Source organism: Anopheles gambiae, chromosome X, assembly GCF_943734735.2.
Source record: "Anopheles gambiae chromosome X, idAnoGambNW_F1_1, whole genome shotgun sequence".
Classification (NCBI taxonomy): Eukaryota; Metazoa; Arthropoda; class Insecta; order Diptera; family Culicidae; genus Anopheles; species Anopheles gambiae.
Genome location: NC_064600.1, coordinates 26,510,122 through 26,538,082, shown reverse-complemented (window position 1 = coordinate 26,538,082; position 27,961 = coordinate 26,510,122). Strand labels below are relative to the sequence as shown.

At 41.6% G+C, this 27,961-nt stretch overlaps 1 protein-coding gene and 4 long non-coding RNA genes across 6 annotated transcripts in view; 2 read left to right on the top strand and 3 right to left on the bottom strand.

The window, feature by feature from the left end:
• LOC1275196 (glutamate receptor ionotropic, NMDA 2B) overlaps nt 1-27,961 on the top strand; it is a 133,986-nt gene that overhangs the window by 14,949 nt on the left and 91,076 nt on the right. Inside the window, exon 1 of one of the 2 annotated variants that reach the window (XM_061648125.1) lies at nt 22,685-22,823. The exons of the other annotated variant lie outside the window; for it this stretch is intronic. The gene's annotated coding sequence lies outside the window, so the exon portion shown is untranslated. Of the gene's footprint in view, nt 1-22,684; nt 22,824-27,961 lie in introns of those variants that run through there. 2 annotated transcript variants of the gene reach the window in all.
• LOC133391826 (uncharacterized) lies at nt 7,908-9,396 on the bottom strand. The gene is made up of 2 exons (XR_009765291.1): nt 9,018-9,396; nt 7,908-8,955 (listed from the first exon to the last, which is right to left on the bottom strand). It is a non-coding gene; the product is annotated as an uncharacterized LOC133391826 (long non-coding RNA).
• LOC133392741 (uncharacterized) lies at nt 9,636-11,208 on the top strand. Its single transcript, XR_009765794.1, has 2 exons — nt 9,636-10,091; nt 10,154-11,208. It is a non-coding gene; the product is annotated as an uncharacterized LOC133392741 (long non-coding RNA).
• Nucleotides 11,214-11,958, bottom strand: LOC133392740 (uncharacterized). Its single transcript, XR_009765793.1, has 2 exons — nt 11,652-11,958; nt 11,214-11,582 (listed from the first exon to the last, which is right to left on the bottom strand). It is a non-coding gene; the product is annotated as an uncharacterized LOC133392740 (long non-coding RNA).
• On the bottom strand, nt 13,743-13,996 carry LOC133392742 (uncharacterized). The gene is made up of 2 exons (XR_009765795.1): nt 13,961-13,996; nt 13,743-13,895 (listed from the first exon to the last, which is right to left on the bottom strand). It is a non-coding gene; the product is annotated as an uncharacterized LOC133392742 (long non-coding RNA).

Below are 27,961 nucleotides of genomic sequence, written 5' to 3'. Positions count from 1 at the left end.
ACTCGTATACATCGCGGCTATGTCGTAGCATTAATGAGCTATAAAAGCCAGTAAAAGGCAATACTTCCTCAAGCTACTATTATTATTATTTTATTAGTTCATATTCAACGGGCCTTATGGCCTAATTAAGACGGGCTACAAAACAAAATTACATAACAAATTTAAGAGAGCTCTGTGACGAAATCGCTTGGAAGCCCTAGTGACTTGCTTTCAGTACACTCATGAATGATGTAAAGTCTTCGGAACCTGTAGAACTCTGTAAAGCTGAAGAGCATTATTGAAACCCTGTTTCCAACACATTTACCACTGAACCTCAGTCCTACGATTAACACGCCAGAGACTGACCCTGTGCCTATAACGAGACAGGAGATTATTAACCTGGCTGATCGTTTAAAATGTGGCAAAGCTCCTGGGATGAATGGCATCCCTAATAAGACGATCAAGGTGGCTATGTTGGCATACCCCGACTTGTTCAAAAATTTTCTAATGAACACCCTAACTACCGGCTAGTTTCTTTCAATGTGGAAAAGACAAAAAATAGTCTTGATACCGAAGCCAGGTAAGCCGCCAGGCCACCCGTCAGCCCTGAGGCTATTGGGACTTGTGGATAACCTGGCCAAAGAGCAAGCCCCAGATTCGTCGCCATCAATGTATTGTGTTCGCGTGATAACTGTCAATCTGTCCCACGAACTTAGATGCATAATGCAATAGCAAGAACAAAATGCTAATGCATAGACCCTGCCCTAAGAAGCATACCGAAGGTGAACCCATGAGGAAGGGTACAGTATCGGACAGAATGATAGGACCCTAATGTTTTCAACGCAGCATGCACCCGTTGGGACAGGTTTATGTGTGGTTTGTGTGTTTGTGTTTGTGTGTGTGTGCATGTGTGTGTATGTGTGTGTGTACATGTGTGTGTGTGTGTGTGCATGTGTGTGTGTATGTATGTTTGAATGTGTATTGGTGTGTGTGTTTGTTTCACAAGTAGGTCGTTTCGGATAGTTTTGTTAGTAGTTTTTTTTTTGTGTTTTGGGTAAGGTTTTTGATGTAATAAGCAGGACCACTGCCCTCGCGATCAGTGTTTTTTCGATATATTAACAATTTTACGGTCGTCTTTCGCCGTGGTCTTCTGAAGACGTCCGGTTGACTTGCGCGTTTCGGTTGTCCAAGCGCGTTTCGGTTGTCAAAGCACGTTTCGGTTGTCCGAAGCGCGCTTGCCACAAAAGTGCGCGATCGTTCCATTACGAACTCGATCGTTTTGCACTTAATGCCAGCAGCAGCCATTCGCTTTTTCATATGGCGCTGATAATCGGTAAAATGTTTACGTCGACCCATTGTTACTAACATTGCTTGCTTGGACCGTCAAGAACGCGCTGGTTAAAAACATGGAAACGGCTGATCCCGTGCTCTGCCTGCGTTCTACTTCTATACGCGATGAATTACATCGTTGTCGAGCAGCGAAAACATCGCATGGATAAAACTATCAACGAGTACGCGAGTTAGCGTCTTCCCTTCAAAATCGAGAACAGAATACGGCCGCGCTCATGAAACAAAACGCACATTGAAAAGAACACCTGCGCGCCAGCTCAATGCACGCACAAAAGTTTCCCATGCGCACACAACGTGCAACGCAGAGATGCACGAAGGCCTTTAAATGGCGTGCACTGGAGAAACACCTGTGAGGGAATGCCGAGTTCATTGCTATTGTGTGCGTGTCCATTTTGCATCGCTGTGCATGCACATTCATCAATCAGCACACCTGCGTTGTCGTCAGACGTAGAAGAGCTACTGTCGATGCAAACTTTAGCTTTTATCCAAGTGTAAACGCACGATGTTTCACATGATAACACACATTATCAAAATACTTTCAACGCAATATGACATAATGGCAAGCTACGTTTTTCAGACACAAACCCGAGCACTTGCAAATACACATTAAAAAGCATACTCTCTTTCTACTACACACACACACACACACACACACACACACACACACACACACACACACACACACACACACACACACACACACACACACACACACACACACACACACACACACACACACACACACACACACACACACACACACACACACACACACACACACACACACACACACACACACACACCCAAACACAAGTAACGTGGCAAAACAAGTGCACGGTGCGTTGAAAAAACCAGGGTCCTATCTTAATGTCCGATACTGTATATGGCTCAAGCAGGGGGTTTATTGGGAAAGAATCCCATGTTAACCGTCAACTCTACAACCGGATACCCGGGTATGATTTCGATTTTTAATCTTTAATAACTTTTTACAGAGAAGTCGCAGCGACTTTTTTATTCTCTTTATTTTCATGCAAAAATTTTTTTTTCCAAAAACTCGCACTATTTTTTTTCTTCGATATACTTTTTGTACCCCTTACCTCTACGACCGGCATACCCGGGTATCCCATACATATTGTATTGGGAATGAAACATTTTTACGCTAAAACTTTAATCACTTCTGTTCTAGTCGTAAGATTTGCATGAAATTTGAAGAGAAAGTGAATACATTATTATTCTTTGTCTTTGTTTTGTTGATAGAATTTTAAAAACTGTTTTGATTTTTTTTCCTTCAACTAATGATCAATCACTTTTGTATCAGTAACAAATTAGTAATAGTGCAGGTGTTACGTAACTAATTTATTATTTTTGTGCATGTTTCTTATTTTATCTCAGTTCTTGCTATTGTACATAATGGTTATATCGTACGAAAAGTGAAATTATTTTATGATAAGATATTTATGAAAATTTGTAATAGCCAGGAAAAGTTTATCGCGAAGTTTGATGTAAAATGTGTAACATAAAGGTAAAAATGGGTATATCCAACGATTTTTGGAATTATCGAATAACTGAAATTTATGAATTTTAAATGAGATATGTACATGAGAAATCAAAGCATAAGTATAAACGATCTGTCAAGCTGTCTGTCAAATCTTTTCAGTTTCGCGGAAACTCTAGTACACTCCGTTTTTTGTTGATTCACATTGTCTGCATAAACCGAAAAGAGCATTTATTTTCTGTAAACTGCGAATCACATTTATATTTCATTTGCCATTATGGAAAGTAGTGACTGGCTTTCAATTGAACAACTGGATGAGCTTAGCCTTGAGGAAAGAGAGAGATATAATCAACAGAGACTGCAGGAAATGGCTGAAGAAGGAAGCGACGAAGAAGTTTTACTTTTTCCATCCACTGATGAGGACCAAAATGATTGTTTAGTAAGTGGAGCTCTGAACGATTCTGACGCAGAAGAATTACAGGTCCCAGAATACAATCATATAGATTCAGGTGACGAGTATTCTGAAGAGTGGCTGGACGAGTACACTGCGGAAGAGTACAAATCAAAAAATGGCACTGTTTGGTCCAGCGAGCGTCCTGGAAACACGCACAAAATCTTAGCAAACAACATACTCAGATAAAAAAACACAGGTCCAACAAAAAAAAACAAATGGTTTAAGCATAGTTCATACATTTAAACAACTGCTGACAGAAGCAATGTGTGATTTGATTATTCGAGAAACGAATAGGAAAGCAATTCTATGCTTCCAAAATTCGAATGAAAGTGATCGGGTGCATTCAAAAGATTGGAAGCCTCTGACAAGCTCAGAATTTGATGCATACATTGGGTTGCTTCTCTTAGCTGGTGTGTCGCTCTCAAACTACATGCCAGTTACAGAGTTTTGGAAAACATCTTCCCATCCAATGTTTCGCGCTTCAATGAGCATTCAGCGATTCTGGTCGATCAGTCGGTTTACCCGTTTTGATAATGGTCAGACGCGACAGCAGCGGAAGACGATGGATAAAGCAGCCGCTATATCTGATGTTTTTCAAATGCTCAACGCTAATTTAAAATCGTGTTATGTGCCTGGAACAAATGTCACCGTAGATGAACAGCTCTTTGCATTTCGTGGAGGCACAGGTTTTACGCAGTACATGCCGTCTAAACCTGCTAAATACGGAATAAAAGTTTGGTGGGTTTGTGACTCCTTATCATCGTACCCTCTAAAAGGCCAAATATATACAGGCATGGCAATAACAGGTAAATAGATAGTTACATAATTTATCATACTCCTTAAAAAAATGAAGAGAGTTATGATGTTTTCTTTTCTTTTTCTTGTTTAAAACATCAGGTGAAAGAGAACGAAATCAAGGAGAACGTGTGGTGAAGGATTTATGCGATATGTTCCGAGGAAGTGGACGAAATGTCGTTTGTGATAATTTTTTTACATCGTACAATTTAGCACTCTCTCTAATGCTAGACTATAAATTATCAATCTTGGGCACTGTGAACAAAAAACGTACTTTTGTTCCAGCATTCTTCGTCAACCCAAAAGGAAGGATACCTGAATCAACCTTAATTGGGTTCAGTGAGAATGTATGTTTATGTTCATACGTCCCAAAAAAAAAAAAAATAAGTGCGTTATCCTCATGTCTACTTCTCACTATGACATGGAAATAACAGGACCTAAGAATAAGCGTAAAATGATCGACGACTACAACAAATTGAAAGGCGGTGTCGACAATATGGACAAGTATTTGTCAGAATGTACCACAAAAAGAAATACTAATAGGTGGCTACTGGCTTTTTTTACAATATGCTAGATGTAGCAGCTCTTGCTGCATTCGTATTGTACAAAGAAAATAATCCTCAATATAACACGTCCACAAACAAGAGACGTATGTTCCTTCAACAACTGTGTGAACAATTGGCAATGCCAGAAATAGAAATTCGATCAAATAATATACAAATTATGCGTCACTTCGGGCCACGTAGTGGTATAGAGGCTATGAAAGGAGGTCCTATAAAATCACCAGATACTAACGAAAAAATGACTCCAACTAAACGGGACGCTAGTGGTAGGGTTAAGCACACCGGGACATGTTTCCTTTGTGTTAAAAAACGACCTACTAGAAAAGTTTGTGATGAATGTAAGAAACCAGTTTGTGCACAGCACTCCAAAATTATAACAAAGTGTGATCATTGTGGGGACTGAAATCAAATCAAAATTTATTTTCTTACTCTTTTTTTTGCGGAATGTAAATTAAGCTTATATATTTATAAGGAAAAGTATGTTTGAAACAATTAATTTAAGAATATTTACGGCGTTTGAACTACACGTTAAAAAGTTTAAAATAAATTCTGATGAATTAATTCCATAATTCCACCAATAACGCAATGTTAAAGAACAATAATGTATGGACTTTCTCTTCAAATTTCATTCAAAAACTACGACTGAAACAGAAGCTATTAAAGTTTTAGCACAAAAAAGTTTAATCCCCCATACATAATGTATAGGATACCCGGGTATGCCGGTCGTAGAGATGAAGGTGTAAATTTGGTCATTGACACAACGGTTAACACCCGTGCGACAACGGGACTCTTCCGAAGATTCTCCCTTTTTGTAAAACCAAGGTGGATTTAAAATATCAGGTGATAGAATCTAGAGCATTTTGACAATTCGTCACTTGACGTAAGGTCCCTAGGATTCAAACTTTGTCTACATTTATTCATTTTTTTGATATAATTTATCTTGCACATATTTTAGGCTAAATATGCTTTCAAAATATATTTTGAGTGAGTTCTTATTTAACACTAAAACATACATTGAAGTATGTTATTTCATGTTATTGCGTGATCTTATTGTATAATTAATTATGTATGGATTTGAGAATAAAAACATTTGAGAATAAAAATAATGAAATAATTTATTTGTCCTATTTTCACATTTATTCTTCATTATCTACGAGATTTATGTACAATTTAAGTGAGGCTAGAACTCTTTAAGTGAGAGAGAAAACGGAGTCCAGTTTAAAATATTAAGTAAGTTTCTATACTCCTATGTGCAAAATCTTGTTTAGATGTTTAAAAAAAACATGACTTAGGGTAATTAGTCAGTTGTTCCACACCACCCAATTATTTCACACTGCGTACAACTTGTTTATTCAAATATTAATAAAACATTTACAAAAGCAAGCATTTTTCCTTAAATGTGAGGCATTTGTGCTCCATATTCCACTATTTTATTTTTTTAAAGAGCTTTTTTTGGATTTTTTAAACACAGATGAAAATATTTCTATTAATATCGATGAAATCGAATGGATTTCTTATCAAAACCGCTTTACACTGTGTTGGATTTTGGGTTAACATTAATATTTCGAATATGAATTCAAATAGGAAAACACATACGAATCAGAAGGAACTAAAGCATAGGACCCGCTGCGCAAAGCGCCGGAAGAAATCATGCCGTTCGGAGAATTTTATCATGCCATCTTTTTCCCTCCAACGGCAAATTTGTCAAGCAGCTCGTCGAGCTACCCGTCCCTGGCTCCGCCTCATACCCCTCGCCTGAGCACGCTGTCAAAGGTTTGGATGTGTTGGTGCGTCAGACCAAGGATAATGTATTTAGAAGGTTGATTTTTATCGCTTTTGCTGGGCGACATTGTGGGGGACATCTGTCACTCTCTGCATACAAATTTCATTACCCCGCACCAGCCCTCCCCGATTTTTATACCGGAGCCCCAGGAAGAGAAATGTCAAGTCGAGAAATGTCATTTTGCTCTAAACAACTTAACCTTGTCATTTATTACACCTTGCGTCAGACGGCCAATCGCTGTCAGCCGTCGTCCGTGCTTTTTCCCACCATAGCGCTTTCTCTTTCTCGCGTGTGGTCAATACTAGCTAGCTGTTGTGGCCAGTGCTGCAAAATGTGACCATCAATATCACAAAAGAAAACTGAGTGAATCAAAAACCTTGTCAGCGTCACGTACTCAATTGCGATTATCACAGGTGAAATTCTCAAGTGGTTGTAACGAGTGATATGATTGGTGACAATTTGGGAATAAACTTTTAGTCAATCACTGTTATGAAATTTTCTGGGCCAGGAGCAGCACTGTAAAATATCACTGTTTCAGTCACCAACGCTCATGACTGAAACGAACCTCAAATCAGCTCACGTACACAAGTGCGATGATCAGACGCAAGATGAACATAGTCGTTGTGACGTGTGACCAGATTGGTGACATTGCAGCAACCACCTCTTGGTCGGTCACTTTGACGTGACTTTGTTTGTCTGTGATCAATTTCGAAATGTCACTGGTGCTATCACGAGCACTCGTGATTGAAATGAAATTCATTTCGGTTCACGTACACATGTGCGATGATCAGAGGTAAGACGTACATGGTCGTTGTGACGTCTGATCTGATTGGTGATATTTTGGTAACCAACTCCTGGTCAATCAGTTTGTCGTGATTTTTTGGTATCTTATTATCGCGATAGACTTAGAATATACGTGGCGCGGGCGAGTGGTGTTTTATTAACCATGTGCATATTACAAGCAGTAGTCGGTTCTGCTAGCTGGTTAAATGATCCCGCATCCTACATATATTGCCAGACTCATTTTGCTGATCCAAACGTTTATGTATGAACTCTCGTAAGCAGTGCACATGCAAGGATTACCGCTTCATAATGTATTTATTAATTACTCTAGAAAAACACTTAGACCCACAAACAGCCGGCACTGGAATTTGAGGCGATTTGGAAGAAGGGAAGGAAGAGTCAGTACGACTTTTAGCGGACATTAGCTAAGTTTCTTGTCCAGATGACCAATTTTACGCTGTTCGATGGTAACGGGAATCCTATGTTAATGATGATCTCCGGGGGCGGATACACGGGCTGTTGTTGGTGGCAGTGGATATACGCTAGGTGTCAGCATGCCGTGCCCGTTAGAAAATCCGTACCCGTGCGAGGTGTCAATTGCGCCAAAGGTGGATTATGAAAGGTGCAGGAATTTGGTGGCTTTGTCTAGAGTTAGTGCTTTCGGATATGAAAATAATAAAACCAGGATGTAAAACAAAAACTATCTACCTTTTCATCCATCTACAAAACATCTTTTTATATTTGCACTATGGAGAAACTAACAAATTACACGCCTCGTATGCTAAAAATATCACCGATTCGATTAAAATTATTACACTAACAGCACAGTGAATGAGGAGGTGCCGCTGAAGTGAGTTCACATCCGAGGAGCTCTGCTTGATCGTTTTCCAACCGAATTCGAACGCCGACGCAAGTACTGGAAAACTGCCTACTTTATCTTTTTGAGTCGACCGGATTCTTAGGCCGGTTCCTTGGCCAGACGCTTTACTTCGTTTTGCCAAAATTCTCGATCGTACCGACCATGACCAAAAGGCAATCTCCGTCAGTTGGTCGAGTTTGCCGTTCATGAGCATGGTGTAAACCTTGATAATGTTCTCTTTGTTCACCAGCTTGCCGGCATAGCCCGTGAACACTTCTGTGACCTGAAACGCCTGTAATTCGAAACGCTGGAAACGGCGCATCATGCGCACAGCACATCATATTAAGCGCGCATTACAACACAGCGCTTAAAGTACGCGACTGTGCGGAAAGTTTTACGTGGACGTGGAAAAAATGGAGACCAAACCTCAAGTGTTCAAAGAGCGGACAGGGCTCAAAAGCGCATAGCACGTTAAGAGCACAAAAAGCGCACCGTTCTCGTAGACCAAACTGTGCGAAAAGTGCTAGCACAATGCACTATGTGCAATACTACGAACAGCTCATTCATTGTCAGGATGGGAATTATTTCCTGGAGCGTCCTGTAGTTCTACAGGATCCACTGCACGCCACGGTAAATGTTATAATGTTCAGTGTCGGTGATGTTTTGGGTTCATTATTCGCGATATCGAATCCAGTGGATTCACAGCCAAGTAGATGCTTATCTCGGCAATGGCATGCAACAGCATGGTGGCATCAAAGCGAGCAAATGTGGTAGTCAAAACTGGATCGGTCAAAGAATCAGCCGGCACGTCAAATGGCCTGCACCGTCGTAATCGTGGCAATTCACTCCTGTATACATACATTATAAGCGAGCTTATTACATTATAAACCGTTCCTAAAAATAGCAAATAATAATGTTTATCAATCAATCGAGTGAAAGAAAGAAGCAAAACTTACCATGAATTAAGTATGAGTGCTAAGTATGACACCAGCATCCAACGCTGGTGCATGGTTCCAAAATATGAAGCCGTTACCTCGATCCCATTCTACGTGAGCTTCGACTTGCTGATATGTTAAATGGTATGAAACACGAACCGTTTGCAATTTTATCTCCTAGCTTCGAATAACAAACCAAACCGTTTTCCGCTTGCTATGCCTCTTGAAATGTAAATATTAAACACACATCAACAACAATCGTTCTCCAAGCCCAAGGTGTATGGAGACCAGGCTGCTCATAGCCTGTTTTTTAATTTCCAAATTTGTACGACACATCTTAATATTAGTGACTTAATAGAATGGCATATTATGATTGAAACGACAACGTTTTTTGCGACAATTTCGCTCTCGTTTTTGATGAATTGCATTGATAAATTTGACACCGAGTAGATCAAAGTAGCTCAGTTTACCCAGTCAACCCAGTCAAAAACAAGTTGAATTGTGCTCAATTTTATTTTTCTTTTAGTTTGGCATTAATCTGGCTGGAACAAACTGGATAATTTGATTCTATTTGGTGCGCTAGGCAAGTAGCTCTTTTTGCAAAATTGGGCTACTTCTTTTAACAAAAAACAAGCAGGTTGACTGGGTAAACTGAGCTACTTTGATCTACTCGGTGTCAAATTTATCAATGCAATTCATCAAAAACGAGAGCGAAATTGTCGCAAAAAACGTTTTCGTTTCAATCATAATATGCCATTCTATTAAGTCACTAATATTAAGATGTGTCGTACAAATTTAGAAATTAAAAAACAGGCTATGAGCAGCCTGGTCTCCATACACCTTGGGCTTGGAGAACGATTGTTGTTGATGTGTGTTTAATATTTACATTTCAAGAGGCATAGCAAGCGGAAAACGGTTTGGTTTGTTATTCGAAGCTAGGAGATAAAATTGCAAACGGTTCGTGTTTCATACCATTTAACATATCAGCAAGTCGAAGCACACGTAGAATGGGATCGAGGTAACGGCTTCATATTTTGGAACCATGCACCAGCGTTGGATGCTGGTGTCATACTTAGCACTCATACTTAATTCATGGTAAGTTTTGCTTCTTTCTTTCACTCGATTGATTGATAAACATTATTATTTGCTATTTTTAGGAACGGTTTATAATGTAATAAGCTCGCTTATAATGTATGTATACAGGAGTGAATTGCCACGATTACGACGGTGCAGGCCATTTGACGTGCCGGCTGATTCTTTGACCGATCCAGTTTTGACTACCACATTTGCTCGCTTTGATGCCACCATGCTGTTGCATGCCATTGCCGAGATAAGCATCTACTTGGCTGTGAATCCACTGGATTCGATATCGCGAATAATGAACCCAAAACATCACCGACACTGAACATTATAACATTTACCGTGGCGTGCAGTGGATCCTGTAGAACTACAGGACGCTCCAGGAAATAATTCCCATCCTGACAATGAATGAGCTGTTCGTAGTATTGCACATAGTGCATTGTGCTAGCACTTTTCGCACAGTTTGGTCTACGAGAACGGTGCGCTTTTTGTGCTCTCAACGTGCTATGCGCTTTGAGTTTTTGAGCCCTGTCCGCTCTTTGAACACTTGAGGTTTGGTCTCCATTTTTTCCACGTCCACGTAAAACTTTCCGCACAGTCGCGTACTTTAAGCGCTGTGTTGTAATGCGCGCTTAATATGATTTGCTGTGCGCATGATGCGCCGTTTCCAGCGTTTCGAATTACAGGCGTTTCAGGTCACAGAAGTGTTCACGGGCTATGCCGGCAAGCTGGTGAACAAAGAGAACATTATCAAGGTTTACACCATGCTCATGAACGGCAAACTCGACCAACTGACGGAGATTGCCTTTTGGTCATGGTCGGTACGATCGAGAATTTTGGCAAAACGAAGTAAAGCGTCTGGCCAAGGAACCGGCCTAAGAATCCGGTCGACTCAAAAAGATAAAGTAGGCAGTTTTCCAGTACTTGCGTCGGCGTTCGAATTCGGTTGGAAAACGATCAAGCAGAGCTCCTCGGATGTGAACTCACTTCAGCGGCACCTCCTCATTCACTGTGCTGTTAGTGTAATAATTTTAATCGAATCGGTGATATTTTTAGCATACGAGGCGTGTAATTTGTTAGTTTCTCCATAGTGCAAATATAAAAAGATGTTTTGTAGATGGATGAAAAGGTAGATAGTTTTTGTTTTACATCCTGGTTTTATTATTTTCATATCCGAAAGCACTAACTCTAGACAAAGCCACCAAATTCCTGCACCTTTCATAATCCACCTTTGGCGCAATTGACACCGCGCACGGGTACGGATTTTCTAACGGGCACGGCATGCTGACACCTAGCGTATATCCACTGCCACCAACAACAGCCCGTGTATCCGCCCCCGGAGATCATCATTAACATAGGATTCCCGTTACCATCGAACAGCGTAAAATTGGTCATCTGGACAAGAAACTTAGCTAATGTCCGCTAAAAGTCGTACTGACTCTTCCTTCCCTTCTTCCAAATCGCCTCAAATTCCAGTGCCGGCTGTTTGTGGGTCTAAGTGTTTTTCTAGAGTAATTAATAAATACATTATGAAGCGGTAATCCTTGCATGTGCACTGCTTACGAGAGTTCATACATAAACGTTTGGATCAGCAAAATGAGTCTGGCCATATATGTAGGATGCGGGATCATTTAACCAGCTAGCAGAACCGACTACTGCTTGTAATCATATGCACATGGTTAATAAAACACCACTCGCCCGCGCCACGTATATTCTAAGTCTATCGCGATAATAAGATACCAAAAAATCACGACAAACTGATAGACCAGGAGTTGGTTACCAAAATATCACCAATCAGATCAGACGTCACAACGACCATGTGCATCTTACCTCAGATCATCGCACATGTGTACGTGAACCGAAATGAATTTCATTTCAATCACGAGTGCTCGTGATAGCACCAGTGACATTTCGAAATTGATCACAGACAAACAAAGTCACGTCAAAGTGACCGACCAAGAGGTGGTTGCTGCAATGTCACCAATCTGGTCACACGTCACAACGACTATGTTCATCTTGCGTCTGATCATCGCACTTGTGTACGTGAGCTGATTTGAGGTTCGCTTCAGTCATGAGCGTTGGTGACTGAAACAGTGATATTTGGCAGCACAGTACACAGCCAGCAATAGTCATGATTATGCTTATGCGGGCAGTAAGCTAAGCGGTCAGTCAGAGTATCGCGTTGGACTCAAGAATTCACATGTCGTGTTCAGCATGTCATGACGCACTTTTATTGACTATCAAGCTACCACGCATATGTTGATTGTTTTCTTTGGTGAAAATCTCGTGATAGTCATGACATTTTGTAGCACTGGTTGTGGCGCCTAAAAATGCCGTTAACAAACATTGCGGCGATGAAGTTGCATTTTCACAAATCAACCCAAAAAATCGCAATGAGTTCAAACACTGCTGTTGACGCCGTCAACCGTCAATTCAGATGTAAAAGCCTCCTTGCACGGGTCACGCGATAGAGGGCGCTGCCGGTCGCTTCGAAATTAATCGGTTTATCGAAACCCGACCAGCGACGGCACGAACCGATGCCCTTAGGGGGAATGACCGGCGCAGCAGGATGACGAGCAGATTCCTTCGCGCACCCGAGCATACGCACGTGACTTTTTAGCGCCACCTTGCGAAATAGTAATAAATTATACCATTCTAATTTCGGCTAAAAAACGTTTTAATTGATCTCTGGGTAGAAAGAATCGGTAGCATCGCAACAACTGCTATATAAAAATGACTAAGGAATCTCTAGTTTACGCTGGACGGTTTGCTGTGAAACGCGCTGAATCTTATTCGCATTAACACGTTCATCCCGGCGCTGATTTTCATCAACTTTCCGTTCTGCCGGCATCTAGAACGCAAGGTGATTATGATACCGGCATCCTGGAAAGTTCACTGGCAGTCCCTGGGGCCTGCCATCGATCTGAACGTGTTAAGCATTAAACATAACTTTGTTACACTAAGCTTTTGCTTTCGTATGTTGTAGATTACACAGATATGCTGAGCTGTCTGCGCATCGGTGTGAGCCTACGTGTGTGTGCACAACTGTCGCCAAATGTGTTTTCATCCGGAATGTTATGATCCATCGGTCAAAGAAAGGAAGGTGTTCATATAAGGCGGAAAGACGAATTGAGGCCCCTGTCAATGGTAATTGATGACCGGGAGGAGGGGGTACTGAGACACAGCTGTTGGGAGATTGAACATTATACTTAAATTGCCGGCGGATGGGGGGGAGGGAGGGTGGCCATGGAACCCCTACGATAATTGGTCACAGGCCCTAAAATTGTTGTTGCCATGGGGGGAGGGGAGGTGCAAATGGTTCTCCAGCCACGGAGCCCTAACGACCATCTTTCCGGGTACCCTTGTCGTTAATACTCTGTTCATTTGTACACATACGGCATACTACAGCCTAGAGATCATCGGCGACCGCCTAGTCCACCTACTGTTCCCGCTTGGCAAAATGTCGCGCGACATGCATACTTGAAATCGATGCTTGTTAACATTTTATTTCAAGCATCGTGAGTGTCCCAGCGTGATCGCTGATCGCACCTCCCCTCATTCTCAATGCCGCGTTTTTGGTTAATCCTCGCTCCCATCCTTTCTTTCCTTCTCATCAACGGACCCACCATTCCCGCGAGCGCAGACCGATCAAAAAATTCCAGGAAATTCCGACAGTAAGTGTGCAGTTTTTTATTCACAGTACTGTTTGGCAAAATATCAATTCTTGATGGCGCGTACTGGCGATCAAATCGTTGGCTGCTTGCTCCACCGATAGCGCGTGCTGTTGGAAAAGAAACACTTGGTGTTTGATGAGTTTGCCTGAGGAATGAAAGATTAATCGAGCATTAGAATGGTGAACAAAACTAGTACTGTTTAAAACTTACCGATCAAGAAGATATTTAATGTTAAATGGCGACTCTCACGCTCAGAGTAAAAATTCTCCCATCTTCGCAACGGTGGGTGCGTTCAGCTGTGGAGGGCTGGAGGAGTGCGAGTGTGTGTCTCATGCACACTAGACATGGGCAAGAAGAGCGGGAATCATAAGGTTCGCTCGCTCCCATTAGTGAGCGGGCGCTCGCCGCTCTTCATTCCAGAAAAATATGATTCGCCCGCTCGCATAGAAAAATATAAAAAAAGCTCGTTTGAAACTAGTTGCTCCGAGAAACAAAAAATCTAAATCTATAATACTGTTGGGCTTATACGGAATGTAAATAGCCGCATGTAAAAAAATCAAATATTTTTCTTGTGGTTAAAACTAAAACTCAAATTAACGTTTTTATTAAACAAAAAAAACACCACAAGCTACTGTCGTCGACCCACACTGGCTTTTCAAAACACACGTATAAAACATTGTAGAGCGCAAGCGCATCGTATGTGCAAAACACACAGAAAAAAACAGTCTTGCTTGCAAGCGCACTGCTTGTCCAAAATACGTAGCGAGAAGATCAGGGTAGCTCGCGAGCGCACTGCCTATCCAAAATCCGTGCAGAAAAAAACTGCCTAGCTCGCGAGCGCACTGCCTATCCAAAATCCGTGCAGAAAAAAACAGGGTAGCTCGCGAGCGCACTGCCTATCCAAAATACGTAGGGAGAAGATCAGGGTAGCTCGCGAGCGCCCTGCCCATCCAAAATACGTAGCGAGAAGATCAGGGTAGCTCGCGAACGCCCCTTCTCTACTCACTACGTATTTTGTCCAGGCAGCGCGCTCGCGAGCTAGCTTGATCCTCTCACTATGCATATTGGCGCTCGCGAGCTGGGCTGTTTTTTTATGAATGGATTTTGGGCCAACCGGTCGCTCGCGAGCTACCCTGTTCTTCTCGCAACGTATTTTGGATGGGCAGCGCGCTCGCGAGCTACCCTGTTTTTTTCTGCATGGATTTTGGATAGGCAGTGCGCTCACGAGCTAGGCAGTTTTTTTCTGCATGGATTTTGGATAGGCAGTGCGCTCGCGAGCTACCCTGTTTTTTCTGCACGGATTTTGGATAGGCAGTGCGCTCGCGAGCTACCCTGTTCTTCTCACTGCGTATTTTTGATAGACAGTGCACTCGCGAGCTAGGTTGTAGAGTCGCTGATAAACAGCTGGTTTTTAAAAAGCAAGGTATATTTCGACATACACAAATCGGATTTATAGTGGTTATAATACATATTACCTAGTTTGAATTTCTTCGTTGTATTCGCTGCACAAAACCAGTGATTACGATAAAGAATATCAATTGTTTTGTAATAGAAAAAAAGTATTCCAATTGCCGTACGCTATGTTTTTTTTTTATACAGGAGGACAGCTTTGCCTTATTGCTTAAAGACTCACTATAATAATGATTTGTGTAACATTCGTTCCCATCGAAGATGTAAAAAATGTGTATTTTTGTGTATTGATTTTTTCTCACCATTCACTGTATACTCTATTATTCGAGAACAAACTGCACTAATTAAGCAATACCTCACGAAAAATATCACCTATATCTCCTGTCCAATTAAAGGTATGGCTAGCGCGAGCGGACGAATCACCGCTCGCTCGTGATTCGCCGTAAGCAAAAGAGCCAGCTCGCTCGAATCGTCGCAAAGAATCATTTTGCCCATGTCTAGTATGAAACCATCCGATCAGTTACTATTATTCGGAGATTTCAACACTCCCTCTCTCTCTCTCTTGGCTCCCGTCGCCGACGTTACCGCTTCATTTCACCTCGACCAGCACCTCTACAGGAAATGCAGCTCTCATTGATGGAATGTCGTTTAACGGCTTGCTTCAACTGTCAGGAGTAAAAAATTCTTGTGATCGTCAACTTGATCTTATATTCGGAAATACGATCGCTGCCGAGTTGTGCTCTTCAGTGCTGGAAACACCCCTACCCCTTGTGGCGCTTGATCAACATCATCCTGCACTTGAACTATCCGTTAAGTTTTCAACCCCCGTCACCCAACAACATCAACCTAAATTACGGCGATCTCGATACCGAAGATTTAACTTCCGTAGAACGAATATAAGAAAGCTATGTGATATCATCTTGCAGACCGATTGGTCTTTCATCGAACATTGCAGCAACATCGACGAAGTAGTATATAAGTTCAACAATGTAATCACCTCCTCCTTTCCTCTCTGCTGTCCACTCCTGAAACCCTCCCCCAGTCTCCCGTGGTCGAATAGGTTGCTTAGGGCTTTGAAAGCCGATAAAAACCGCACTCTCCGGGCATATAATCGTTCGCGTCATCCATATTTTCTACGGATCTATAAATATGCAGACAAAGCTTACCGTACATATAACAGTGCTTGCTACGCGTCCTATGTTGTGCGCCTACAGGACCGATTCTCGATGGATCCAGGGTCCTTTTGGCGCTTTGTCAAATCCCGCACTTCTAACTCGGAATATCCCTCTACCATCTTCTTTGACGACGAAGTCGCTTGCAGCACTCAGGACAAATGCAAACTTTTTGCAAAGTATCTGTCAAGTGTGTTTGTCGATCCTACCACCCATAAGTTCCCTGTATTCGAAGGACTTTCAACAACGCCTCCCGATGTTTTCTCATGCAACAATGTGCCTATTACCACGCAAAGTGTCCTTGCCGCCATGAGTAAACTGAAACCTTCGTTCTCTCTTGGTCCCGACGGTATTCCATCTTCCATATTAAAACAATGTGCAACGTCTCTTGCTCCCCTTCTATCTCGTATTTACTCCAGATCAATCCAAGAGGGTTCCGTTCCCACAATATGGAAATCTGCATTTCTTATTCCCATCCACAAAAAGAACGATCGCTCTTTATGTTCTAATTACCGCGGTATTGCTGTACTATGCTCAATGTCCAAAATTATGGATTCGATTGTTCATTCGTACCTGTCTCCTATTGACTCCAGCTATATATCTCCTCTCCAGCATGGCTTCATGCCCAAAAGATCCACAGTTACAAACCTTATGTGTCTATTATCTGTTATATCTCCGGCTCTTTCATCCGCAAGCCAAATTGACGCCATATAAACCGATATGAAAGCAGCTTTTGATAGCATACCAATCAATCTCCTGTTAGCTAAGCTTAAGAAACTTGGCTTCGGAGGTTACCTTTTAGATTGGCTCAGATCTTACCTTTCTGGCCGTTCCTACAAAGTACGTGTCTGCGATAGTTTCTCCGAAACATTCGCAGGTTTCTCTGGCGTACCTCAAGGAAGCGTGCTCAGTCCTTTGCTTATTATACTGTTTTTCAACGATTGTGTATCTGTGCTCCTTCAAAATAGCTGTCTTCTCTACGCCGATGATGTAAAAATCTTTTTACCTGTTGCCTCATCTCATGACTGTTATGTCCTCCAGCATGTGGTGGACAAATTTTATGATTGGTGTTGCCTCAATGGTCTCCGTTTATGTCCTCAAAAATGCTCTGTCATATCGTTTGGTCGTTCATCCCACAAAGTTCTCTGGAATTACTACATTTGTGGCTCTCAACTTGTTCGAGTCTCATCATTGAAAGATCTCGGTGTATGGTTGGACGAAAAATTACTGTTCAATGTACATGTCGAATTGGTCCTAAAAAAAGCCAACAAAGCTCTTGGATTAATCCTTCGTTTAGCACCCGAGATAAGAGATCCAATGTGCCTTAAGTCCTTTTACTGCTGTTGGATCCGTCCCTCTCTTGAATACGCTGCATTCGTATGGTCTCCACCCGGTATCACTGCCATGGCAAGGCTAGAGAAAGTCTAACGCAAATTTACCCGTATTGCCATTCGTCGCTTCCTTCCTGATCTGTCGTCTATTCTTCCATATCATGTTCGTTGTCGCCTGCTGAGTTTGGAACCTATCCAAGTCAGACATTCTATCATCCAGTCCCTTTTTGTTGCCAATCTTCTCTCCTCTGATCTTGATTCCCCATCTCTCTTGTCACTTTCGCCATTATTATTTTTATCACTTTCGCGTATACCCCTTTATGTTCTGTCTCGACCCTTACGCCCCAGAGCTCCCCTCTACATAGAATTTCGCTGTACCCGTTACGGCCAAAATGACCCACTCCTACGAGCATTAGCCACCTTCAACGACCACTCCGATCTCTTCGACTACCATATCCCACCCTCCCGTTTACGCTCCCTCCTTCGCAACACTATCACCCTTCCCACTCCATAATTCGTTAACCCGTACATTCCTTCTTCTCCTTAGTTTTTAAGCAACATATTGTTAAGCCTTAGGCGGACAATTTAATTAAATACTATCTCCCGTATTGCTCCTGATACTCCAATTGAAGCGATCCGTGAAATGGCCTGTTCCAACATAGGGACAGACGACATCTTGGTATACAGCCTTATACGACGCGACCGGGATCTTTCTACGCTCTCCTACGTATCTTTTAAAATTGGTGTACCGGATTCGCACCGGGCTATTGCTTTGGCTGCTTCAACCTGGCCTCGCGGGATCTCTTTTAAGGAGTTCATCGACCCTAATCCCCGCTCCGTCAATGTTTGACGACCCACTACTGCAGCATCCCATGCACCTTCTGCGCCTGTTACCCGTGAATCGGATCATCATTCATCGCCACCTTCTATCAACCACACGACACAACTGCGAAACGCTGATTTCACTATTTCGCCCGATCATGGTCCTATGAGCTTGCCTTATACGCAGTACTTTCAGCAAGCGTAAACCGGCTGATCCGGCTGAAGATTTTCATGAACTACCGACTTTACCCGAATTGATGGAAGCTAACCCTGCATCTAATACACACAATCCGTCCGACTCTCTTCCGCCGTTAATAACTTGCAGCGAGAGCACTCCCGGCGCATCTCGCTCTCTCATTCCTTCGATCAATCGACTAAACATCTACTATCAAAACGTAAGCGGATTGCGCACAAAACTAGACGAGTTACGCCTCTCTCTATCTGAGCTTGATATAGATGTGTTGGTGTTAACTGAAACATGGCTCGATGGCTCAATTCCGTCCTCTCTTATCTCGGAGGATGCGTATGTCATCTATCGCTGCGACCGAAATTCTCTCAACAGTAACCGTTGCCGTGGTGGTGGTGTACTCATTGCCTGCTCTTCCGTGCTGAACACGTCAACTTTATCACTGCCGTTCGACTCGCTGGAGTCTGTTTGGACAATTGTTAAGCTTCAAAACTTTGCAATCTATATCGGCGCCGTTTACATCCCACCCGATTTGCGTTCTTCCGAAGTAGTCCTTGACGTTTTACATGAGAGTGTTAGTTTCGTTGCTGGCAAACTTAAACCAAATGATCTTATGGTGTTACTTGGTGATTTTAATTCACCATCACTCTCCTGGCAACCGTCGGCATCGTGCGTTAATCAGTTCATTCCTACTGGTGTATCTCGTGACAATGTTTCTCTGCTTGATGGAATGTCGGTAAACGGTTTGCTGCAATTATCCGGCATAAAAAATATACGCGGAAGACAATTAGATCTTCTATTTGCCAATGCTGCCTTCTTGGAGTGCTGCTCCCCCGTCATAGCTTCACCTGTTCCACTCGTCGCGCTAGACAATCATCATCCTGCTCTTGAGACAAGCGTGCTCCTTACGCACTCTCGCCCTGCATCCTCCCAACGAATACCTACGGCTCGTATGTTCAATTTTAGGAAATTGGACTACCAAAAGCTTCATCGTATATTAGCCGATACCGATTGGTCCTTTATTGATGCTGACTGTGACATAAATCAAGCTGTACCAGCGTTTACTAATGTAATCACTTCCGCCTTCCCTTCCTTCTGTCCTCTCCTTAAACCCGCTCCTAATCCTAAGTGGTCGAACAGAGCTTTACGTCTATTAAAATCGGACAAAAACCGCGCTCAACGCGCCTACCGTTTAAATAATACTTTACACAATCTTTATTTATATAAATATGCGGCTAAGGCTTATCGTCTTCTTAATCGCCATCTGTATCGTCGCTACGTTCGGCGTCTTCAAATGCGCTTCACTATTGATCCTGGGTCATTCTTTCGTTTTGCGAACTCTCGGCGTGGCTCTGCTAGCCTTCCATCCACCCTGTTTCTTGATCTGTCCTCTGCTACGTCCAATCCTGATGTATGTAACCTGTTTGCCAAACATTTCTCTAGTGTATTTGTCGATCCTAGTACTTTTAAGGATCCTTTGGACGTAGGCTTGTCTTACACGCCCTCTGATGTGATATCATGTAATTCAGTCGTTGTAAGTGAAAGCCTAGTAAAATCCGCTTTATCCAAACTTAAAACTTCGTTTTCACCAGGCCCCGATGGCATCCCTGCCTGTGTTTTGAAAAAATGTGGCAATACCCTCACTCCTATTCTCACTCGTCTTTTTTCTCGCTCGCTTAGTGTAGGGATTTTTCCTAGTCAATGGAAACTAGCTTGGCTTGTTCCCATTTATAAGAAAGGTGACCGCACACTAGCATCAAACTACAGAGGCATTTCTATTATTTGTGCGTGTTCTAAAATCCTCGAGTCAATTGTCCATTTATCTGTAATGCCTTGTGTAAAAAATTATATTTCTACGGAACAACACGGCTTTATGCCCAATCGCTCAGTGTCCACCAACCTAATGTGTTTTTTGTCTTCTCTATATCACTATCTGTCTAGTGGTAAGCAAGTAGACACTATCTATACCGATTTCAAAGCGGCATTTGACAGTATACCTCTATCATTACTTGTTGCTAAGCTTCGAAAACTAGGTTTCGGTGGCTCTATATTGCCGTGGTTCAACTCCTATCTTGAGAATCGTTCATATGCAGTTAAAATCTGTGGCTCTTTCTCTGAATGTTTTCTTAGTTCTTCGGGTGTCCCTCAAGGTAGTGTCCTTAGTCCCTTACTGTTCATTCTCTTCCTCAATGACTGTACTTCGATCCTTCCTCCTAACGGCTTCTTGCTAAATGCGGATGACGTTAAAAATTTTCTTCCTGTATCTTCTACAGCTGATTGTCTAGTCCTTCAATCCTGGCTCTGTAAATTCTCTACATGGTGTGCTTCTAACGGTTTAGTCCTGTGTCCTGAAAAATGTTCTGTCTTGTCTTTCTTCCGATCTTCTACAAGTATAACTCATGCTTATAGTGTCTGTGATGCCCCTATTCCCCGTGCGTCCTTGTCTAAGGATCTTGGCATCTTCTTTGACCCGAGTCTTTCTTTCAAGGAGCACACGGACTATGTCATCAACAAGGCCAACAAAAGTCTTGGTTATATTTGTCGCATGTCCACTGAAATTCGTGATCCTTTTTGTCTTAAGTCCCTTTATTGTTGTTGGGTCCGTTCCGTACTGGAATATGCCTGTGTCATCTGGTCTCCTGTCCAACTATCTCTGCTCCAAAGGATTGAGAGGATCCAGAGACGTTTTACAAGGATCGTATTTCGTAGGTCGCTGGGTCATCACTCTATTCCGCTTCCTTCGTATGACGATTGATGCACTCTATTAGGCCTTGCCAAGTTGGAGCACCGCCTCTCGGTCGCTCAGGCTTCTTTCGTCGCTGGCATATTGCTCAATACGATTGATACTCCTTCACTTCTGTCGCGCTTACATTTGTATGCACCTTGTCGCACCTTACGTTATCGTTTTCGTCTCCAGTTACCTATATGTCGTACACGTTTTGCTCGCAATGAGCCTTTTGTAAGAGCTATGTCGTCTTTTAATAGTACTTCTGATCTGTTCGATTTCAACATATCCTATCCTGTCTACCGATCCCGTCTTCGCTCCTTTTCCGTACCAAAAACTCCTTCCAACTCCTTCGTGAATAATTGTACACTATAGTCAGTAAGCACTATTGCTGTAACCCAACGTGGCCGAGCAATTAATAAAATAAAAATAAATAAATAAATAAATAAATAAATAAATAAATAAATAAATAAATAAATAAAATTGAGATGAGACAGTTTCTGCCTATTCTGTATGTTTGTCAATCCATGCAAATGCAAGATTTTTATTTGTTTGTGACTTGAATCCATTATAATATATGAGAAAACTGAAGTGAACACTAAGTTTACGTTTTTCACGATAAATAGTAAACAAATTAAGCAGTCAAAATATGCCCATGAGTTTGACACACAGTGACAAAAAACACAATACAGGAGCACTCGAATAGGTGTATCACTTCTACGATGCCACCCTGTATAATGAATAAATAAAAAACGAAATACAAAAAAATGTATTCTACTGAGGATATGTTCTGTACAATTAATTCCAGGATTTCGAAACCGATATGTGCTAATATGTTTCTAACGTATTTTTTTTTCATTTTCATAAAAAAACAGTGACTTCACAGTTTAATAAAGACAACCATTTAAGAAAATGAATGAGACGTGTTCACAATGTATCATCATATTATTTTTATCACTTTCGTGCAATGTGGCTTTGGTGGTATCAAAGAGCTATAAAGTAAACAGTGGTAGAAGTGGAAGTGGTATTAGTATTGGAAACTCACATAACAACGCAGCAAATTATGGAACGCATGGTAGTGTATCAACAGGAAGTGCAAATGTGAATACCGTAGGGTTTAGTTCAAGTGGCGCTAGTGGCAGACTTGTTATTAACAGTGGTATAACTAGTGTTGGTGGAGGAAGTACTTCAAGTCGACTATCAACGAATGGTGCTCCGATTCGGAATCCCGCTGAACATCAACTCAACATCGGTTTATTGGTACCACATACAAATTTCGGACGTAGGGAATATCTTCGATCTATAAATTCAGCAGTTCAAGGGCTCCAGAAAGGACGCGGGGCAAAACTTACGTTTCTAAAGGATCATGAATTTCAAACATCGAACATCCACTTTGACATGATGTCATTGACTCCTAGCCCAACTGGTAAGCTCTTTTATCGAATCTTAAATTTATGTTTAGTTCCATCTTTGATTCATTTCTTGATTTACCCATCGATGTAGGATTTTCGAGGATTGTATAGACATATTCAATAAGTTGTAGACATATAACTCTTATAATTTTAGACTCTTTCAGCGAGTCGCTGAACTTGTCTACCTCTTCTTCCAAATAATCCTATATCTCGCTGAAAGAATATATTATGTACCTGAAAAAAACTACAGCTTGCTTAACATGTCTATATTATCTTCGAAATCATGTGTGGTATGTTTGATGACTGTTACGGTATGTTCGATTTTGGGTCGATCGCAATGTAGTAACTTTTAACTCGCGTTGGCCAGGGTGGTCTTCAAACATCGTTTCAGGAAGGTCATCGTTTACCAAATTAAGCAGAACTTCGGAGGATACTGATTCGAAACGGACTTTCGACACTTGATCGTCCAGGCGATCATAGAAACCTTTAGGAGGTTTCCCTTACTGGAAACGTTGGAGTTTAGAGGCCTTACCTTGGGTAGGGGGACATAACTAAACTCTTTAAATGAGAAGTCGATAGATGTTGGATGGGCATAGTCCTATCCTGACAGTCCAAACGAATCTGATTTGCCATGATCGGAGTTGGTTTTATTTATACTCAAAAGAAGTTAAGGGTTTCTCACATTTGGTTCCGAGTTGTATGTTGGAAAGTTATTGTTTTCACTCAGCTAGTTACGTTTGTCTTTTGTTGACAGGAACGATGGTTCTTGTCACTAAGTTCCTGTTTTGGGTTTAATGCTTATACTGTTCCTGCTTTGGGTTATAATGCTTAAACTGTTCCTGCTTATGTTTTACGTTTCGGTTGGTTCTGTTAAGTGTGTCACAATTGTTTTTATATGAACAGTATGGCCTGAATGGTTTTGCTTTTTTTTGCTTTTTAAACGCTCTGTAACCAAGGTCCTTTTTCAGAATGCTTTGCATGGAAAAGTGACTCACGTTCATTTAACGCGCCATTTTTCTTCCCGCGCGAGCTGGATTTTGCCCCCCACGTTCCTTTACCGCTTTGATCACCGTTGGAGTCCGGACACTCCGTTTTTTGCCCAGTTTCTTATTTGGAACAACCGTGCCTGTCTCCTCGTATCGCTTGATGGTCCGGTAGACGAATAGTCGACTTAAATTGAGATGAGACAGTTTCTGCCTAATCTGTATGTTTGTCTATCCATGCAAATGCAAGATTTTTATTTGTTCGCGACTTGAATCCATTATAATATATGAGAAAACTGAAGTGAACACTAAGTTTACGTTTTTCACGATAAATAGTAAACAAATCAAGCAGTCAAAATATGCCCATGAGTTTGACACACAGTGACAAAAAACACAATACAGAAGCACTCGAATAGGTGTATCACTTCTACGATGCCACCCTGTATAATGAATAAATAAAAACGAAATACAAAAAAATGTATTCTACTGAGGATATGTTCCGAAAAATGAATTCCAGGATTTCGAAACCGATATGTGCTAATATGTTTCTATCGTATTTATTTTTTTTAGGTGTTATGATTAGTCATGAAATCCTGGAATTGATCCTAACCCCTTACCATACCGGTCGTTAAGTCAATCCCATTCACATACCGGATCTGAAATATATCTAGACTCTATAGAGTAAACGTTCCTGTAGTGGTGGTTATACCAATAGTGGTGGTATGGCCCTAAAATGCGCTTGTGAAATGTTCTCTGGTCTTTTAAAAAGGCTATGAAAGTATTGAAATTGGGCCATTCCGTTATGGTGAAGAAACACTCCATATTTAGTGAAATGTGTTAACATTTTCCAAAATCCTTCTTCTTCTTCTTCTTCTTCATTAGCACAACAACCGTTGTCGGTCAAGGCCTGCCTGTACCCACTAGTGAAGTGAGCTTGGCTTTCAGTGACTTATTGTTACCATAGCAGGATAGTCAGTCCTACGTGATGAAATCCAAAATCCTTAGGATTTCATAAATAAACTTGCATTTTTGTTAACGTTTTAAATGACAACATAACAACGCAATTATTATTGTTTTAACATGGCTTTCATGAAATGTTATTGATTTACTAAAATTCATTGTCTTTTGACCATATTTTCGCGTTTTTATGTGTTTTTTTTACCATAGAGCCATTATAGGTACGCGAAACAGGGATATTCCAAAGATTTATTTCCAATTTTAGATTTTTTCCGGGCTATTGGTAAAATTTCGTATTGTTTATACAAAAATGAGCAACAGAAATGAGTTTCCAGCAAGTAATTTACCCAAAAAGGCCAAAATTCGCATATCCAACTGAGTAAAAAATCGACATCGAATCCAACACACTCTTCCTGGGAGAGGTAGACCGCAGTTGTAATACAGTATTTTTAGTCAAAATTGTTATCCCTTATATTTATACATTTTTACGGTCAAATATGTAAGAAATCAATATCATGGAAGTGATTCTTACTATTTATAAGAAAACGGCTTCAAAACTAAGTTCCATGTATATTAAACACAGTTTTTGAGGTATCTTTGTTTACCAACACTATAGTAACACAATACAACGACTTTAGGAACCACACCACCATTATATAGTAGGTACAACGAAGTCGTTACAAAAATTATTTTTTGTCGTAAATTTGTAGTATTTATGGTAAAAATGGTTGTCATTGCGAAGATGAAACATATTCCAATTGCTATGTGTTAAAATATTCATAAATTTACCTTCCTGACTTTTACGAAAAGAACTTATGCGAGCCCTGCAACGGTTTCTACCAAACCGGGCGAAATGTGCAGCGAGAGTAGAAATGATCGGGAGAACCCTATCGTGGCCGGAACGCGATGAACACCCACACGTGTGTGTGGGTGAGTGCTCGAGAGGCCGAAAAGGAAGAGGTTCGGGTTCGGGACAGGCCAGAGCATTCGGAAAAAGATACCCAAATAGCATTGGAGCGTTACGTTTCGCGATTTTTGTATGGAGGCGTTACTGCTCGCGACCTGCTCATAACACTGCTCGATAGCAGTCCTTAGTGAGCAGGTAGCGTGTAACATTCTATGTAAGCTCAATGAAAGCTCAAAGCTCAAGCGTTACTTAGCGAGTGCTCGAACCACAGTATAATGCTATGGGTTCTGTATTCGGATGTAAACAAAAACACACACACTTTTTTAAAATTTCGATGCACATTGTCCAGTACAACGATAAAATGTATTTTATTTAGCTATTATTCAATACTTACATGCCCCAATGTATGGTTTTACACGTTTATATACGATTTCAACCATCACTTTGGATGGTATCAACTGATGCCGACGGCTTTGTTGTCTCTGCGTCAGGCACATGTATTGTTGCCGCTTCTAATGCTCGGGTCGTTTTTTCGTTAGCAGTAGCACCAGTGGCGGATCACGGGTATCGGGGGCCCTAGGCGGAACGACGAGTTGAGGCCCTCTGTAAATGGTAAATGTTGTTGGGGGGGGGGGGGGGGGGGGGGGTAAATAATAAAACATTTTATCTTACCGGCGTCGTATTTCGTCGGCATACACACACACACAGCTGCTCGATCATACTCGGACGAATGTTGCCAAATTTCGGGATGAAATGATGTTTTTCCTGTGGAATAATGTGTTCAAACATTAAAAGATAGTTTATTTACTGAAATATGCACAGAACACTTACCTTTTCCCGAGTTTTCACATAAAATTTTACGATTATTCTGCACACAATCTTTAGGGGCGGTTGTCCGTGTTTGTTTACGTTTCTGACTTGACAGATATGCGAGCTTCGCATTCAAACCTCGCCAATTGCAAGTCTGCTTTTTCACTTGAATACAAAAAATCTGAGTTGTTCACATAAATATGAGAAAAAGGCAGTTTATCCACATTGTATAAAATAACAAACATGACAAAATACGCAGACATTAGCCGTGTTACAAAATGTCTTTCTAATGAACAAAATCTATCTTTTTCTTGTAGACATATGATATAAATGCAATTAGCGAGTTCTAATTGTATCATATATATTGCTATTTTCAAAGCGGTTTAAATTAAAACAAACATCAGTGTTTTTTTTAAATAATCAGAAAGATAATTATAAACTTAATAATGATTAAAATGTATTGTGATGGTGTGAAACGCTTCTTGCTTAAAGCTCTTGTGGTAACAGTGTTAAAAGCAACAACAACAACAGAGAATAACGCATCGCGTAGAAACAAACACACCGTTCGTGGGTATGTCAGGGGGTAAACAACGGGAAAAGCTTAATTCTCTCTCAGCGATGCCGCTTGGGTACGAGCAGGGAACAAGTGGCAGAGAGCGTTAGGCGAACTCCCGCTGCGCAAAGCGACGGAAGAAATCATGCCGTTCGGAGAATTTTATCATGCCAACTTTTTCCCTCCAACGGCAAATTTGTCAAGCAGCTCGTCGAGCTACCCATCCCTGGCTCCGCCTCATACGCCTCGCCTGAGCGCGCTGTCGAAGGTTTGGATGTGTTGGTGCGTCAGACGGCCAATCGCTGTCAGCCGTCGTCCGTGCTTTTTCCCTCCATAGCGCCATCTCTTTCTCGTGTGTGGTCAATGCTCGCGAGCTGTTGTGGCGCTTGAAAATGCCGTTAACAAACATTGCGGCGATGAAGTTGTATTTTCACAAATCAAACCAAAAAAGCGCAATAAGTTCAATTGCTGCAATGTAAAAATGACCAAGGAAACGCCAGCTCACGCGCAGAACCCTAATTCGCATTAACACGTTCATCCCGGCGCTGATTTTAATCAACTTTCCTTTTCGCCGGCATCTAGGACGCAAGTTGATTGTAAAACCGGCATACTGGAAAGTCCACTGGCAGTCCCTGGGGCTTGCCATCGAACTGAACGTGTTAAGCATTAAGCATAACTTTGTTACACTAAGCTTTTTTTGCTTTCGTATGCTGTATATTACATAGATATGCTGAGCCATCTGCGCGTGGGTGTGAGCGTGCCTGTGTGTGCACAACTGTCGCCAAATGTGTTTTCTTTCGGAATGTTATGATCCATCGGTCAAAGAAAGGAAGGTGTTCATGAAAGGTGGAAAGACGAATTGAGGCCCCTGTCAATGGTAGCTGATGACCAGGAGGAGAGGGTATTGGCATACTGGCTGTTATGAGATTGAACATTATACTT